Source organism: Lonchura striata, chromosome Z (genome assembly GCF_050655825.1).
Source record: "Lonchura striata isolate lonStrDom1 chromosome Z, ASM5065582v1, whole genome shotgun sequence".
Classification (NCBI taxonomy): domain Eukaryota; kingdom Metazoa; phylum Chordata; class Aves; order Passeriformes; family Estrildidae; genus Lonchura; species Lonchura striata.
The window spans coordinates 75127122-75146161 of NC_140740.1; the positions used below are offsets into that span (position 1 = coordinate 75127122).

General features: G+C 36.0%; 1 protein-coding gene across 7 annotated transcripts in view; it reads right to left on the bottom strand.

Annotated features, from left to right (window-relative positions):
• Nucleotides 1-19040, bottom strand: part of ARSB (arylsulfatase B) — an 82017-nt gene that overhangs the window by 21834 nt on the left and 41143 nt on the right. The gene's annotated exons all lie outside the window — the stretch shown is intronic.

Here is a 19040-nt window from a genome sequence, read left to right on the forward strand (position 1 = left end):
CTATAATTCAATGGATGTATTTAACTCTGAACTTGAACTGCATTTTAAAAACTTACCAGTGGAATGGTAAGTAAAATGTCACAGCTGAGTCCAGATAACTGGACCAATTTTGTACACAGATATTATATGTGTATTAAGAATGCTCAGGTTTGGAACTGCTAGATTTGGTCATACAAGTGCCTTCATCTTTTTTCAGATAGGAATATAAGATCGAAAGATCTTCTGAAGTCAATGCTACTACTGTTGATTCTCTTAGGTCACTACAGGGAACAAGTTCCAGGTTCTGATCACAACAGAGAGCTGTCCCTCTGGGTTGAGCTGGCTGTGTTCACAAAAATTCACATCTGGTCAGCAAGCTTCTTCTTTGGCATATCTTCATACTGTCTTTGGGGGAGTTGTGTATGAGATGTGGCCCCATATTCAGATACTATTGAAAACTTAAATGTCAACTATGCACACATTCCCTCTCAAAAGGAAACCTGAAGCTCCTTATAGGATGGAGCTCAGGAAAAAGAATTTAAATGCATTGACCAGGGATGATTAGGAGACCACTTTGTTATTGAAACCAACAGGGGGGAAGTGAGTCAAACAGACAGCCCAGAAACATCCAAACCAACTTCCACATCAGCCTTCATAAATAAAATAGGTATTCAAGACATAAAATCTAGAAGTTTTATGTTAACTGTATCAGTTGATAACAGTTTAATAATGACTACCAGAAGGCAACTTTAATCAGACTAGAAGACACTTTAGAATACGGAGAGACATCAATGTTGATTTTCTAGCTTCTTTCCAAAAGAGATGGTTTTCAATCAGTTTAGGGAATCTGAAGGACTCAGCTGACAGATTTTTGGGTGAGAATCCATGAGATGTACAATCATGTAAGAGCCAATAGGAAGCAGAACTAGGTATTTCTAGAAAGAGTAAACTCTGCACAACACAGTGAGGCAAATACATATATAATGGAAAGAAGAACAGAAAGTTGGGAAAGGAAATGCTAGACACAATTTTTCCATTTTTTTATGAAGGACTTGCAAAGTTTCTATTTTCTTACTGGTCTTTACACTTTGAGTTTATTTTCTTTAATAAACAGATTTGTGCATACCCAAGTTCCCCGTCTACATCAGACTTGTATAATGCTCCTATATTATTAAGAATATAAAAGGGGCTACTTATTTGACTGAGAAGGACTCAACTCATCTTACATCAAGAAGCACTGAAGCTGATCTAAAAAAGAAAATAAACCTCAAACCCTTATGAAAACAAGGAAAACCTCATAAGTAACCCCACTAGAATCTCTTCTGGAAGATAAATCCTCACACAGCCATGTGACGTCCATAGAAAATATGAAACAGTTTAAAGATTAATTCTGCTTACTTTTCAACATTGTATTATGTGTTATTCTGCATTTGCTTTGCTACGTCTCCTTGACTACTCCTCTTTGCCATCCCCTTTCTCAAGCATAATGAAAGACATTTGGCAGGTCAAAAAAGAGAATCATGCTTTTTAAGCCTTATGTCTCAAAACTAAAATTTCAAGGCTTGGTCTAAAGATAAAATGATGTGAACCTACATTTCTGATTTTAAAGTTTAGCATGAAGAATATGCTTCTGCTTGCTGAGCTACACACAGTATGTGGAACTACAACATTACACAAGATAAACTATTTAAAACACTTCAAATAAATTGTATGAAAGATTGTATTTTTAGATATACTTTGCAAAATATCCTTAGAATGCCATATATGAAACTTAAAATAAGACTCAAGGAGATAAAATAGTTTTTAAGCACTCTGATTTGGTCCAGGTAACAAAATTAGACTCCTAAATAAAAAAAAATGCTTTTACCAGAGCATGAAGTTGACGTTATTTGGTGAAATACTATCTTTCAGCAAAGAAAAGAAAAATGGATAAATTCCCTCATGTTGAGCTGTTATAAACAGAAGTCTGTCAGTCATGTTAATTCACCCATTGGAAGCCCTTGTTTTGTGCCAAAGAAATATACTGTCTATTAAGCAGGGAAATGCATTGCTTTCCAGACAGTACAAGTCAACTTTCGTCAGACGTACAGGTCATGCAACACAGACTGATGCTTGTTTAAATGCTCTCTACAAGGATATTTACTTACTGTCAGTCTATTACATTACATAAGCACCAGATACAGAAGTATTATAAATAAAAATTTTGCTTAATCTGAATTCTTTTCTTCCCATCCTATGACTTGCAGCTTAAACTCAGATATTCCTCCTGCTTTGTTTACCCATCTTCCTCCTTCTCTTCTTTTACAAGGATCCCTTTTCTAATTTGGCAGACTGAAAAAGTCATATTGGTTTGTTTCCTTTTCAAGACAAAATGTTCACTCCCGTAGCATCTAAGTAGGTCTTTTTCTGCATTTGTTCTGTATTGTGGGAGGATTTTTATTTATTTTTTTCCATTATCATTGACAGTAACAACAGCCCTGTGGACTAATTCAGCAGTCAAAGGACATATGCCTTTTATTAAGCTCTATAATTAAGCCAGCCTTCATAGGTCTGCATACTCTCCTTGTAGATTTACATATTGAAAAATGTGATGCTTTTGCTTGTGTAGAGGCGAAACATTTTACTTTTTTTTGATCTTGGATCAGTGTATCAGCAGTGCCTAATGAAATAAGTCTTTGTTTTTACCTTGAAAGAAAGTCCCACAGCCTTTCCCATGAATTTTATTATTGTCAAACAGAAGCCACTGTTTCCTGAAGCTCAACTTTGGAGCCTCACCAGTAGCTATATTTCTTTTTTAAGTAATCTCCTGAGAAATTATAAAACTTGTATTAGTTAAGAAAGCAGTGACTTTTCATTCAGATATTTGTTTTCAAATATTTAATGCTAAAATGGATTTGTCTAAAGATCTTAGAATTTTGGCTGGAGTTCTAGGTCACTGATTAGTATTCAAAGAGCTTTTATATCTCCATAGTAAAAGCAAGGTCCTTCAGAAGACATTGCCCTTGGCAGGTGACTTTGGAGTTTATAGCATAGTTCAAGAAATCCTTTGCATTGACAGTCTGAAAAATGGTTTCAGGATCAGATTTTTAAAGGAGTTGAGGTGGCCAACTCTCACTACCCACAAAAGTAAATACTTTAGAAATCTGGCCCTTTGCCCCTTACAGAAACTTCCGTTTTGTTCTTTTACTTCTGTTATCATACATTGTTTCTATACACATACATATTTCAAATCAGGATGAAAAATCCTTTGTAATTTTCAATCCTTTGTAATTTACAATATTTTACCTGCACCTTCAAGAAACTTGATTTTTTCAAAGACCAATGTCATTAACTCTGAAAATTCTACACAAGATGCTCAGAAAGTATCAGTCAAAATGTGGGCTACATTTGCAAAAATAATTGCCATTTTGATAATTTGAATATTCCATAGCATACTCTTCAGACACAATGTTGGAAAATTTACTACTGGATAAGTACGTAAGTAATATCCTGACTGTTGACCAGAAAATATCCTGGACTTTTTAGGAAAAATAAACAATCTTTCAGTGCACTAAGTCTTGCTAGTGCACAAATTTCAGTACCAAAGGGAAAGAAATGAACATGGCAGGGAAAAGCCATGTTCAAGCACACACACAATGGCATGTGCTCTAAACTAGCTACCTGCTATTTAGGGAAGTTCTCAAATTTAGTTTGAGAAGTTTTTATCTAAAAGTATTGTCCAGAGGCTGTTCAGAAAAGCAATCCCAATACTAAAATTGGCAGTGAAAAGGATACTATGCCACCACTGAGACCCTTCTTGTGCCTCACGTGGTGTACTGTGCAGTTTTGGTTCCCATGTTACAAAACAGACACAGAAAAGCCATGCAAGATAAAGATACAAAGATCTGAGACAAGGAAGACTAAAGCTATGGAACAACTTCCATGTGAAGAATGACTAAGTAAATAGGACTCCTTATCCTCAAAAATGGACAACTGATGAGAGAAAGGACAGAGGTCTAAGAAATTGTGTGGCCTTATGGAAACCTGAGTAAGGAACAATAAGTCTTTCCCAATAGGGGCACTGAATAAATTAAGATGTCATGTATTGAAAATAAATGATACTATATATATTTTCTTATTACAAACTAAACTCAGGTGTAGAATTCCTTTATGTGGAATGCTGTGGGTGCCAAAAGTTTATGCAGGTTGAGAAATAAAAGGATTTACAAAGTGGAAGAAAAATCCCTCAAGAATTATTACATCCAAAATTACAGCCTAGAGATTAAAAGCAAGGTGTGGGGGCCACACAAGAGAAATGTATTTATGTGCTTGCCTTCAAGTACTCTGTCCTACACAACTGCTACGCTCAGAACAATGAACTGGACATATTTTTAGTGTGGTCTTACACAAGATGTGTTACCAAGTTACTTTCAGAAGAGGCAAATAAAAAAATCAACAAAAGCAAGTACTATCTCGAAATACATTTATACAACTTTTATTACATTAACCCCTGTATACACTGAAGTGAAAGGGTCAAAATTTCCACAGAAACTAAGTAGATAATCATAGCACCATAGCTTATCTCAAGTACTGAAGGACTCGTAGATCATAGACTCCAGCTCTCTTCTCCTCACAGGACTACCCCAAACTAAACCATATGACCAAGACAGTCGTGCAGATGCTCCATGAGCTCTGACAGGCATGGAGTTGTGACACTCCCTGGGGAGCCTGTTTCAGTGAAGGTGAAACAGTGAAATGCTCAGTGTGAACTTCTCCTGATGCAATTTCATTCCATCTACTTGTCAGCAGTCACAGAGGAAGGGCATCAGCACCAGTCCCTCTGCTTGCCTTGAAGCTGTAGGCTGCCCTGAGGTCACCCCTCAGCCTTCTCCAAGCTGAGCAAACCAAGTGACCTCAGACACTCATCCCAAGTCTTGCACTTGAAGTCTTCCACCTCCTTGGTTGCCCTCCTCTCTATGTATGTAAGATTCAAATTCAGGTTTAACTATGATTTCACAAATCCATGAACACCATAAGTAATTTCTAGCACACCTTCTAGTTTACTTCGAGTGCTATTCTTTAAAGGAGGGGTAGAATAAAGCAATGGCAATATTAATTTGTACTAGCAATGACTTCTAATGCACAGATCCGTGTGCGCAGACAGGTCAGTTATTTCCTTAAGGCTGTTTTTTCACTTACACCAGAACATAAATCAAGAGGACAGTAATTGAAAGAATGGGTTCACACTGAAATCAGAATCTGACACCTACATTATTTCCTGCTTTATTCATTTTAAACTTTAGAAAAGCCACTACAATTTACAGAAATGTTACAAGATGACAGGTTTTGTCATACTGAAGTGTGTCCCAAGACATTGCTACTAACAGAAGATTCAACATAATACAGAAAAGATTTACCAAAACTTCTTACTTGGCCCAGCAATCTGTTCTTTCACTTCACTTCCTAAGCATAGGGAAGTTCATAAAAAATGCTGCAATTGCTTCGCCCTGTTTTATTCCTCCTTGCCTTTCTAAAAAGCTCTCTGATCTCATTTGGTATCCCATGTGTACTCCTAATTTAAAACATCATTTATATTAGGAGGGTAGCTCTTCCAGAAAAAAACCTATCTTCCTACATATTTTTGCATACACTTACAGCAGCCTTTTGCTTAACGCATTAGTTAATCTATCCAACTGGGCAATGGTTTATGGAGGTGGAAAATAGGAAGCAAAATTTTTTCACATTTCTACCCTTCTGATCAATGTATGCTTGAGAATCAATCATCTGTTTCTTGGCTCATAAAATCTTAGCTACCCACCAGAAACTTACCTAAAATTAAAAAATACTGATTAATCTGACTACCATGAAAATGACAAAAATGTCTGAAAATCAATTTATTTTCTGTACAACTCAAAACCTTTTAAATTCTTCTTCTACTGCAAACCAAAACAACTTCATGATCCTTTCATGTCTGCATTACTACACAGAAATGGAAGAAAAGAAGGGTTGATCCAGTTTTACTGCATTTTACAGCTTTAGATGCCTATCAGAAGCTCTCATCTTCCTGTGTGATGACTATAAATCCACTCTGTTTATCTGTTTAAATCTTACGATGTTTCTAACACTTTCATTTATAATCTTTACAATTTTAATATTCAGCCAAGAGCAAATAATAGGAAAAAAGTTTTCCTAATGCAACCAAAATCAAAAATAGCATACACAACAGCAAAAAACCACTGCAACACTTGGTATGAAGGCTGGAAAATTCAGATCTGTAAGCTTCTTTGCAAATATTTCCTATGATTCACTTCAATCCTTTGCTTTTTACTTTGCAAAGCAAGTAATCCAAGTACCACATAACAGTTATTTGTAAAAACAGTTAAGGATTGTCTACACCCATGTTGTGCAAATTCACAAGGTAAAGAAAATAAAAGGTACAATTTTTAATGAAAGGCTTTAAAAAGAACGTCTTGCTCTTTTAAGTTAATCTAAAAGACAAATTTGCAGAAACATTTTATGAAACATAATTAGTTTCATAAGAGAACACTCACTTAAACATTGGTATCTAAATTTTTAACTGTCAGAAGGAAGAAGAAAAACCAAATAAAGTATAAATCTTCAGCTGTGATTTAAAAGAAGGACTATTCATATTCTATATCAATATTCATGTATTTTGCAGATCAATAAACATAGATCAATTATTCTTCTCATTCCTCTAGCTTTCCTTCTTTCATCCACGGAGACCAGCTCAAGCAATTGGTAGAAACTTAAAAGTATGGCAACATAAATAGACAGTACATCTAAAAATAAAATATTCTCCCTTCAGTGTATGATTAAGATGAAAATGACTGATGTTGAGAACAAGTTTTCTTGGCTGGTAAGAGATCAAAGAGTACACAGTTCTCTCTAACATGCCACTTAGCAAGGTCCTGACCACAAAACTTAAAATGCCCAAAATGCTTGGAGTATGCTGTATTTCTGTACACTGTGGTCTACAACACAAGCATGTGGGGAGGCAATGTTGGGTACTGAGGAACAATTTTGGAGAAAGACAAAAGAAAGTTAATTTATTATTTATTTGGAAGCCAGAGCCCTGACCAAAAAGCAATCTGAACAGCTAAGTGAATATCAGAATGGCCATGCCTACAATTTTTCAGTATCTTACACAGTAACAAAAACATTCCTTTATAAAGCAGCAGCATATAATTGATGTCCTTTAAGGACAACAGAAGCAAATTAAGCTTTCACTGTTATTTCTTCATCTGCAAAACAAGGACATTAGAAGTTATCTGCTTTCTCAGTAAATTTCCAAAAGGAAAAAATAAAAATATCAGAATTCTCTGTAGTTAAATGTCTATTTCTGATAATATAATGTAGCAGCAGTATGAAGTAAAATATAATCACAAAAAGCTCCAAGCTTAATTGTAATCTGCTTGATAGAAATACTGAAAAGTCTGTATTAAGAAAAACCACAGAAGCCAGGGTGAATTAAGATTTTAGGTGGCTCACACTCTTTGCAGTCCAAATAAAAACCACATCTGAACAAATAGCAAACAGGTGCTACTGCTTTGCAGGTGTAAAGCACATTAAAGAGCATTCAGCCCAAGTAGGAATATCACCAGCATTTCCTGTGACATAAGTGTGTGGACATATTACACTGGATGTCTCAATAGTCTGAAACCTTGCAGTTTGTAGTGACTACTGCACAAAGACATTCTCTAGCTATTTTCTTATCAACTAAAATTTTTCTCTGTAGTTCTCAAGACATTTATTTCAGTATAAATTTTGTCTGGCTACGCAACACACCCTAGAACATCTCTGGTTACTCCACTCCAGCACTTAACAGATAACAGGATCCACATAGAGCAAAAGTTTACTTCTCATACCACATGGCCATGCAGGTCAAGAAACTAAGCAACACTAGGAAAGGAAAGAAAGATTTTCAGGTGGAAAAATACCTAAAAAAATAGGAAACAAAACCAGTTTTGATTTCACACTGGAGGGGCCTCCACTGGATTCCTAAAGGAATTTGTGCTGGAACCTGTACCATTGAACATATTCCAAATGACCTGGAAAAGTGAATGAACAGTAAGAGGACAGAGTCTGTGCATGATGACAAGTTATCCAAGCTGGCTGTGCAGTATGAGAGAAGGCCTGTATGAGGCTAGGTAGTAGGCATTAATATAGTCAGCGATATTTAACTTAGATGCAGGTAAAATGAAGCATGTGTGAAAAAATAATCTGAAATTCATATAAACATATAAAATTATGGCCTTTGTGACTCTTATAACCAAGAGCGAAACCCTAGAATCACAACAGATTGAGCTGATGCTTTTTCAGAATTATGTCAGCATTGTACAAAAAGAGAACTGAGTGTAAGGAATTATTAGAAAAAGTCTTGTTAACAAAGCGAAAAGCCCCACACAACTGGAAAACTGTAGTTTTGGTCTTCGCACCTCAAAACAAGACTGAGAAAGTTCAGAAACCAGTTTCAAGGCTAGGTGGTATGCAATCCCTTGTGAATAAAACTCCTTTGCTAAATGTACATTCTACTTAAATTTGCATTTTCTGTGGAACTCCAAGGACCAGGTTATTTCTGCTCTCCCCCATCCTATATGACAATGGCCAAATGCAATCATATCATCAAAACTTTATTGTTTTAAATTATAGGGGACATATAATTTAAACACACAGGCAAAATACTTTGAGTACATTGAATTTCCTACACAGTAAGTAGTAAGTTACCTTACTAAGTATCTAGAGTGAAATCCCATGACCTAGGAAGTTTTTAACATTTTTCAGGATAACTTCAGCCTCTACCTAGCCTAACTAGATATCACCTACAATTCACAGCGGCACTACTGCACACCATGTAGCCACAGTGAGAAAAATTCAAACATGCTGAAACTCTGAGTAAGACATCCTCAGTATCTTTACTTAGAATTTCCTAAGTATCTTTACTTAGGAAATTCATTGTCTGCTTTAGCTAGAAATGACCATGTTCCAACAGCACAGCACTACGTTTTCTGAACAAAATGAAATGGTGTTTTATTTTCTGAACCACACCAAAGATGTTTCACAGAAAATCTGCACGCTATTCTATCACTTCTTAAAATTTTTTAATCACATCTGAGCTATCAGAACAGCTAGAACAACTCTCTGAGCTGCCAGTCCCTCGACATCCCAGGTTATAAAGGCAATAAAAGAGATTGCATTTTATCAGTAAGCAAAATTGTCACTCAGATAGCAATGCAACAAAGTCCTGCTTGTATTCAGAGACTCTTGGGGGGGGATCACTGCAAGTGCTCATGTTTTCAGACTTATCTCTGCTAACAGGGGCTGAAGAAACACACAGAGCTACAGACAAGAAGATCCATCATGGGTTTCTGTCAGACATGGCCCCAGAGCAAGGGACACAGCAGACAGCAAGAAACTACTCAACTACAGAAACTAGTGCTTGCTGTGATGCAGCTTTAGGCAATGAAGTGGCACTTATGCGTATGTTAAAATATATATATTGTAAATAATTTAAAATAATTCAATCTTGTGCATACTAGCTATAAACTCACTGAAGACACTCTTAACAGACAGATTTTCAAAAGGTAGTGTCATCTACCTGGCAATGGTAAGTCTCAAGGGGATAAATTAGATGTTAAAATTCTGCTGAGATTATACTCCAAGACATTAAAAAAAGTTTCCTTATTTTGTAAAAATCTTTCTTTTAGAGAGACGTGAATAACTCCATATATGTTGCAGAGAAGAATTCTGCTTAATAGTTGAACCAAACCATGCACACTACTTCCACTAGGACTTAAAACCAACAAGCAGTAATGAACATTACTTTCATAGTAAGGGGATGCATATGCCTCCCTGCCTCTTGTGATCTGATTAGTAGGCTATAAAAACCACAGAGGAGATCCCCAGACAGAAGTCTGGGACTGGCAAACCAAAACCCACTTACATATGGAACCCAAACAGAAGGAGAATATTTTCTAGTATTTTCATTATCATCTTGTAAAGTCAACATACTATTTTCATAAGCCAGTAAATTCCCATTGTACCCATCATCCTGTATGTATTGCCAGAAAAATGGTAATTGAAACATTCTCCTACTGCTTCCATTAACATAAAAGCTTCTGTTCTTAGTTATTTGATGTTATTATCAAGATTTAAAATTTTTATTTACATGTTGTCCAGTAAAGAGGAAAAGAAAACACAAGCAGTTAAGAACATCACACTTGATTATTTTCCTAACAATAGACAATGCAAACTCCTTATAATCATCTTGCCCCATTTTTGCGCTACAATAGCAGAAGTGTAGGTAAAAATAAATAAAAAACTTTCTTAAGTATTATCAAATTCCACATAAAAACTATCCTCATGACAGCAGTCTTCAGCCTCCTAGAAATCTCACCACATGCATACACTCAAATCCTGCATGATTGGCAGGCTTCCCATGACTTACTAATGTTCAACTGTGGAACAGTGGGAAGTCTTTTAGAGCTTCAAAAAATCTACCCTGAAACAAATGGGAACCTTTCCATTAATTCCACTGGGCTCTGGTTCAGACTGGTTAAGCATCAGCAGTAACAAACAAGGAATTTACACCCTACCAACTCCTCTTAATCAAATAAATGAAGCTAAATTCCCCTTTATCCATACAGTTCAGTAGACACAATGTGTTTTCCACAAAACAGTCATATGAAAGGCTTCTCCATTTGCATTTACAGCAATCACTTCTGGCAACAACACATAAGGTTTAATCAACTCTTCAAATACAAATTATTCTGAAATCAAAACAAAAGTGACAATACATGATTTACCAATTCTCAAAGAGTTTAAGAAAACAAGAACACACAATGCCATGAAGTATACCAAAATCTGAGCCTTATGGATGAGTAGATGAAAATTAATTCCAGAGTAATTTTCCCTGCTCCAAAACCTATGTCACCATGCTCTGAAGTTCTAGAAAATCAAAACACTGTTTACTTAAACATATTTCCCTGCAGCATTGGAACAGCAGAATGAAGGCAGACTTCAGGTAACAGGTAACCAAACACTTGATCCTTTATATGGATATGGAGCCACACAAGGGAACACAAAGTCATGAAATGAACTACAACTTCACTTCAGTAAAACTCAGGAAGCCACCCAGTAACTCTTCTTTGTGGCCAGCACTGCTTTCCACAACCACATCTTCTGAACTTCCCTCCAACAGCATTTTTCCAACAGTCCAATAGTTTCCTCCCTGAGGAAATTCCCAGGCCACACCAAAAGCACTAACCAACTGAGTTATTTCTTTGTTACAGTTTTGAACAGTGACCTCCCATCTTCCAAGAAAGATTCTCCCCAGCTCTGTTGAAGTCTGTACTTTACATTTCACATCATGTAATAAATAAAAATATTTTTAATGACACAGAAAATAAGTGATAGGATATCCGGATGGATTTGGGTTATTTTGATTTCTGCTAACACCAAATTTGTACATAAACTTTCAATTTACATAAGAAAGTAGGAAAAGTTAGTGGGCACACGATTTGTAATAAATTGTCAATATTCCACTATCCTGTAAATCATACTCCAATGATATATGTATTCTTCAAGCAATCAAGATGCAATATATTCTGTAGGCACAGTGTGTTTTTCAAGTGATCTGGCCTACAGTTTAAGTTAAAGACAGTCTACAAATACATTAAATCCCAGGTCTCTACATTACACCATAAAACCCAGAATGGTACAAAAAAAAAAAAAAAAAAAAAAAAAAAAAAAAAAATTAAAATCCAGATTTCCTTTGGCATTTCCCAGTTTTCTGAGGAAAACAGAAAGGTTGCAGGAACGTTTAATGAGGGAACAAAAGAACAGAGAAATAGCTTTCAGAATAAATGATTTATAGTGAAGGCACTAGCACTTCAGCAGTGAAAAAAACAGTACCACCTACAATGCTCATCTTCACACAAAATAAAAGTAGTATGGATCTACAGACTCTGTCAGAAATGCCAATAAATTTTCATTCTGTTTTCATTTATTTGTTTTATGTTTTTGATTAAGTGCCAACATGCTTTACTTGAACATGAGATATTTTTTCCCTTCTAAAATTCAGGAAATAATACATTGAACATGATTGAAGTTTTTATTATATACTCTAGACCACAGTGGTTACACTCGAGAGTAGTGCAAATACTACATTTTTCATTTCCTCTTATGAATATTAAATCAAGTCTCTTACATATACTGAGAATCTGGACTGTCTCTAATGTAGTAATGTAATTTATTACTGAATTCCCTAAAATCCTAAACCACTCAGATGAATCAACTTCTCACCTGCAATATAAGACTATATTTTCAAAGAAAATTTTATTGAGAAATAAAAAAGCTAAAGGACAAAGGTTACATTTAATATTTTTACAGTTACAAGATATACTATACACTTGGACTTCATATCTTTTATTTATAAATATAAGGTTTTTTAAAATGCCACATTTGTTTGTTCATAACATGAAAACACATGGCTGTTCTCCAAAGATTTATAACTCTCCATTTATAACTTTCTCTCCCCACTAGCTATGAAAGCAGAAAAAGTCTTCAATACAAGTGGAAAAGAACTCCTCAAGCAAAATTCTCCCTTGACCACAAACATCTACATCTAGAAAACTTTGCACTGTGTTTCACTTGGATGAACTAAAAATTTGTTGGTGCTATACTGCAAGTTTAGCATTTTATATAACGGAAACTTCATGACAAGAATTACTTTTTGCTAGACTTGATTCTTAGTTTTCATTAACAAATGCTCAAGACAACGGAAACTCCAGAAGGAGTTTTAATAATTTTTCCCTATTGCTTTGACAAAGAGTATACGGTTATCTTAGCATGAGCACAGTTCATATTTCTTCAGCAACTGATTCAGCCCTTGAACTGGGCTCCCCTCCAGCAGACAGCTCAGTCAACTGAAGTATAATCAGCTCTGGTTAAAAATGCCAGGCTCAGTATGATCTGTTTGATACCCTGCAAATTCTCTTAAGGCCTTTATTGATAACTGCTGAACTTCAGCAAATATCAGTCAATGAACTGCAGAAATTAAATTAGAGTAACTTTCACAAAAGTGAAGGAATTGCTTTTAATTTCATTATTATAATGGATAATGTTACAAATGTATAAACTGTTATTTCTTAGGATATATTCTTCCATAGGATATATGACTTGAACAAACTTCATTGTATTATCTCTGAATTAACTCTTACTTACATGAAAAAAATCCTGAGAAGAGATGGAGAAATGGGAAGATATGGAGAAACAGGCAGGAAAAAATATTATGCATATTTATCTTAATATTCAATAAAACCAAAATTTAGAACTTACTGAGTATTTCAGAAAAAACATACAATTTAGACTCTTCATAAACATAGTGGAAAACTTGAATTTCAAAGGCTTAGCAGGTCAATTAGGCTGTTTTAAAGAAAATATATATAAGAGTATCTTGTTTGGGAACCAGACTGCTTTTGTTTAGACACGGTTTGTTGTACATTGTACATTAACAAATCTTTAATCATTATATTATTTAGTGCTTCTTAGACTTTTGCCTTCTTATGAAGCACCAAAGACAAAAAATCTAATGGAAATCAAAGCTCAAAATTACAAGGTAGCTCTTAATAGCACTGTCCAATTAAGTAACATTTTCCCTCTTCACAATAAAAACCAAACACTAACAATGAGAGAGCAGAACAAGTTCTTCACAGCTATTTCTAGGCCTGCCGCAGTCAGTTGATTGCTGGCTTAGGTGATTGTCTACACTACAGAAAACAGAAAATTCTCCTCACCATAAAGCCTGTCTTACACATATTTTGAAAAGGCTTGAAGTCACATGAGGCACCTTCTTCCATCTACACTTTTATGTCTTCACCCAGATAAAGTGAATTAATTTTTCCTTTTCTTCTTTTCTTTGTCCTTCTTCTAAAGCCAATAATTTTTCCTTCATTATTTGTAGTGAAGAAAATACTTATTCTACAGAGTTTTCTGAAAGACAGCTCATAGACAATAGAAAGTGATTTTTCTATTTCAGTTATAGAAATAGAACTTTTATATTGGTTTATCCCATTTATAAGGTGCATTTCTGAAACTACAAAAGTATTTGTCGCTCTGATGCCTTAATTAATGTGAAAGTTCATGGAAATATCCCAGAAAGAAGAACTATCTTGGAATAGCCACTTTGAAATGCAGATGGCTCTGTGAGCTTACAAGACCTTTGCACATATGTACTTTGTACTGATTAATCTTTTTTTGAACAGTGATGTGTAGAGCAATTATTTCACCTCAACCAGGAAACTCTGGAAATGTCAAGGGCTTTTCCAACCTACACTGTGACAATGAATTAACAAAGAAATAAGGGCTTTGCTACTTCATCGAGGAAAGACATTCTGTGACCTTTTGCTGCTTTATGGCCATAATGAGTTTTCTACAAAACTCTGAGCCTTTCTCAAATAAAAACATATGAGGAATAGCCTTGACCTTAACCTTAGGAGAAGAAACAGAATACTGATCTTAAGAAGAGGATGAGCCCTGAGACACTGTAACTTCCTGACATCATGTTGACAAGGTGTAGAGCTGTGCTGCACACAAACTTAAACAGTGATGCTCACCTACTTTAATTCACTTAGTTAAATGCTATGAACATCTACATCTAGTATTATTACTTCTAATGTCAGTTTTATCATAGCAACGTTTAATTCCAAAGGAAAGATTTATATTAAAATATCATATTCAGTCTCTCACCTTTCAAAAGACATACTCTACTTAATTTCAACTAGAGTAGACATTTGAAGCGTTCACCTTCTCTTTTACAGCATATTATTTCTTTTCAAAAACACCACACCACACAAACAATTGAGTTAAATCCAGAATCATCAAGCACAGCAAAAAATCCCACTGCATATCAGTTAGGTGAATTACTTATCCAGGTTACTACATTCTTAGAGAACCACAGAATAAAAAAATGAAGTTATTCTAAATAAGAACAAACTTAATATTACAGCCTACAATGTTAAACATCACAAAAAGAGACACAGCAAAAGGAAATGTTAAACCTTCCCTTCCAAAGGGAAAACAAGGAAAAGAAAAATTAAAATCTTACTTTTTCCAGGAAACAAATTTTTACTGATTGTATGGAACTTACACATTATTGAAGCCCATCTGCATCACTGTAAGGATGCTGTGTTGAAGGTAAAGAGAACTGAGCAGCAACTCTACCACCTGTACTCTGCTAAAATTTTTCAGGTTTATGACTCAGAGATACTTAATTTGAAAAATGTAATCTACCATTTATGTCAAGACTTGCATAAAAACATGCTAGCATTATGTTCAAAGAATTATAGAATACAATGGAGCACAAAAAAGCAGTATAGAGGGATTTCTGGATTCCTGTCGTGATACTTGCATTACACACCTAATCAAATGACCTAACATTTCTAAATTCTAACAGAAATTATCTACATCCTAGAGGAAACATGGGGATTAGTATTTATGAGGCTCACCAAACATGCAATCCTCTAGTATTAAATACTGCAGGGATGGATGGTTCATGCTGAGATGTAGATGGGCAAAGAGCCAAGGAAATGCAGAACCACAGCCCAAACTTCCTGACAGCAAGACCTACACCCCAGAAACTCACATAGCTGACAGTTAAAAGAAAAACACCACTTATCTCTGATGTGAATGGCAGCAGAGGTAGCTGGAACAGCAGCCTCCCATTAAGGAGTGGAGCTGAACTCTAACCAAAACTGCCAAGTCAGCATAACATACACTGCATGAAGTGGCTGAGGGATACAGGGTCCTATGTTGGCAACTCCTGCCTTACAAACTTCCAGCGGATCATTGCAATTTATTATTTTCTTGAAATGGGAAGATGACAACGTCCAGATGGTCAGCATGCATATGTATAATTTTGCAGAAAAATGGTACTTTGGAGAAGCAAAGAACATATCTCTGATTTTGTCCATTCTTGACCATTTTCCAAGTCCAGCAGTCACAATGTAAGCTCAGTCAGCTGACTATATGTGTCAATTTTCTGCAGAGTTTTGACTTGAGAGTAGATTTTGGGTCTTACGCCTGTCACAGACATGGAGTGTATTTATCCCGTTCTACACCCACCCAGCACACTCATCCGTGCATCTTCTGCTGCTACTGATTAGCTCCATTATGATAATTTTTTCCTCACTTTCTTTTTCTTTATTTCCCCTTTTTGTTAAATAATTCTACACAAGCTAGATCATCAGTAATACAACTGGGGAAGAAGTAATTTCGGACCTACAAACTCTCAGGAATCTTATTTTACCTAAGCAAAATAAGTAATAAATGGGACACAGAGGACCCTGGAGTGTCTACTCCTTAATCAAGATGAATCGTTTTGGTATATGTATGGATATAATATAAAATGCTACAGGCATTATAATGCAATTTTAATGTCCACAAATGACACATCAGTCCCAGAAGAGAAAAGATTTCTCTATTGTAATGTATTATATGTTCATTTTGTATATAGCAGATCTAGCCCTTTATAAGCAATCATTTATTTTGGCAATTAATAGTGCAGCATATGAGGTAATGCCTTCTTTCAAATGTCAAGGAGAGCAATGTAAAACCTAATTAATTTTGCTCTAGGCAAATTAAGGTTTGGAGGAAAATCACAAAATGTTTTTACAAGCTCTCTGTCTTGGATGTCTCCCTCTGAATAGATATATCTTCTAAATAAAGTGACTACAATTAGTAATCCACACCATTATTATGCCTTTGAAGTTTCAGTTTATGGTTAAGTCTGGAATTTTAAATTAAGGTAAAAGTTTTTTCCTAAGCCAGTGCCACCCAAAACATATTGATTTTGAATATATCTTTCTAATTTAAATAAATTTAAGTTCTTTTCAAAGAGAAAGTGATGCTACACATGTATTCTACAAGATTTTGTGAGAGTCACCAAATACATTAATAAATTTAGCAAGTCAGATTAAAACTAATACATTGTGTACTGACAGATTCTGATTAACAACTCTGAATTAAAAGGTGTATTTCCTTTCAGCATGTCATTTAGTTCTGATTCTCAAAATAAAATTGCCTTCTGTGGGATATAAAGTTTCAATGCTGCTTCAAGACAGGCCATCTAGCAATGACTGTGGTCAGAAATAAGTTTGATTTAGCAGTTAGAGGAATTGAGACTTAGAACCAATTGGTTTTTAATTTAGCTGAATCACCAAAACTTGATGAAATGCCGTAAGGCTGTTTAAAAGACAGGAGATTTTTCACAATGGAGGAGCTGATGTCATCCCCACAGCTGCCAAACCATCAACAAACTTGGCTATTTTTTTTATTTTTAAGAACAAATTCAAAAAATGGGGCAAAACAATTTTGTTTCTTTTCTCTTCAAATCCGTTTTTTTACTTAAGCAATTTTAAGCTACTTTATGTATTTATTTGTGCTTTCTTAACCTGTACATTACAGAGAAAATTATACTCTTTACATAATTTCAGCTGTTTTTAATTTTCTCATTTTACTACTGAATCTTTAAAGCTAACAGAAAGTGTGGATGTTCCAGACCCAAACCTGAAAGACAGTAGATTTTTCAAATTTACATAATTTTAAACTCTCTAATAAATTACAAATCTACATTGAGATCAAGCAATTGAGACATATATTCATCACTTCTGAAGATAATCAACAGTGTGATGAAGAAACAACCAGAAAGATGAAAGCAATGGCTTTTAGCAGGGAGGCAGAGGAGCAATCACCTCTGAGGTGTGTGGGTCCAGCTCCATCTGCAGAGCTCACCAGACTGGTTTAGCACAGCAAGGCTCAGCCAGAAGATGTGGTTTCTCACTCCTTCCCTGAGGGGTTCTTGTTCCAGAAGCAGCCAGACAGTACTAGAAGGGTTGCCTCCCCCTCTGCCTCCCCTCTTCCAACCACACACTCTCCTTGTCCTTGCCCTGGGTTACCACTGGCATCCATCAGCCCCTCCAATGTGCAGATTCAACCCACATGACAGAGGAAAACCAGGCTAGCAAGCTGGATCAGTTCACAGAGGTATTCAAAAAGTGCCAAAATGAATACAAAATAAGCACTAAGCGCATGTGGCTGGGAAAGGGGAGGGGAGAAAGTAAAGCACAACCCTAGCAGAAACCTGTTGAATCACTTAATCATGTATCATGAAACAGAAACCTCAGGGTTTAATTTCAGAGCCAAAATAATCAGTCTCACCTGTCCCTCAAAACTCCTTCTAGTCCCAGTCTTTATGCCAAAATGAGCACTTGGGTATCCAGCATACACCCAGAAGGGGGGGGGGGGGGAAAGAGCTTATTAAAATCTGAACCAGTATCCTGACCTGGTTCACAGCCTGGCTGTGAGTAGTTTTGGTGACCCATGAGAAAGGGGAGCAGTGGTGAGGCGCTGTGGGAGGCAGGATATCCTCTGTGGTAGCAGCAGCAGCCTACTAGCTTAAACTCCATGAAACTACTGCCTCTGAATGAGGTTCCCCTCATGGTCAGAGCCTATCTTAGCTAGTGACTCCTGTGGCCAGACCCTCCATCTGCTACCAACCACACACTGATCACACAGCTACAGGGCAGGTTGATTCAGCTCACTGATGTGGCAGAAACCTTTCCTCCTCTTTTGACTGGCTACCCAAAACAATCTGAAAGCTGATCTAGCAGAAAAATCATCTTGTTACCATGTGATTTCTACACCTAACACAAGTGAAGCAGGAAGGACAGAGGAAAGGGAGAGGACAGGCTGGCCATCTTGGCAACAGCTCATCACCAGACTGGCTTTGCAACCCCCAAAGACCACAACGCACCCCTCTCCTCATCCTAGTTTTGGAGATCCCATTCTAGTTTTTCATTCCACTGTATGCTCTTACATAAGTACAATAGTTGCAGGTCTGCACCACAAACCAGATCAGTTTGTTAAGAAAAAGTTTCTTTTTAACCCCAAACACTCCACTGGTCTGCCACAAGTCATTGGGAGGCTACAGATAAGGTCTGTGGCCAGGGAGAGAAAGCACTAAAGCCTTTTTTAGCACTAATGATAAAAAGAAAAATAAAGTTTAA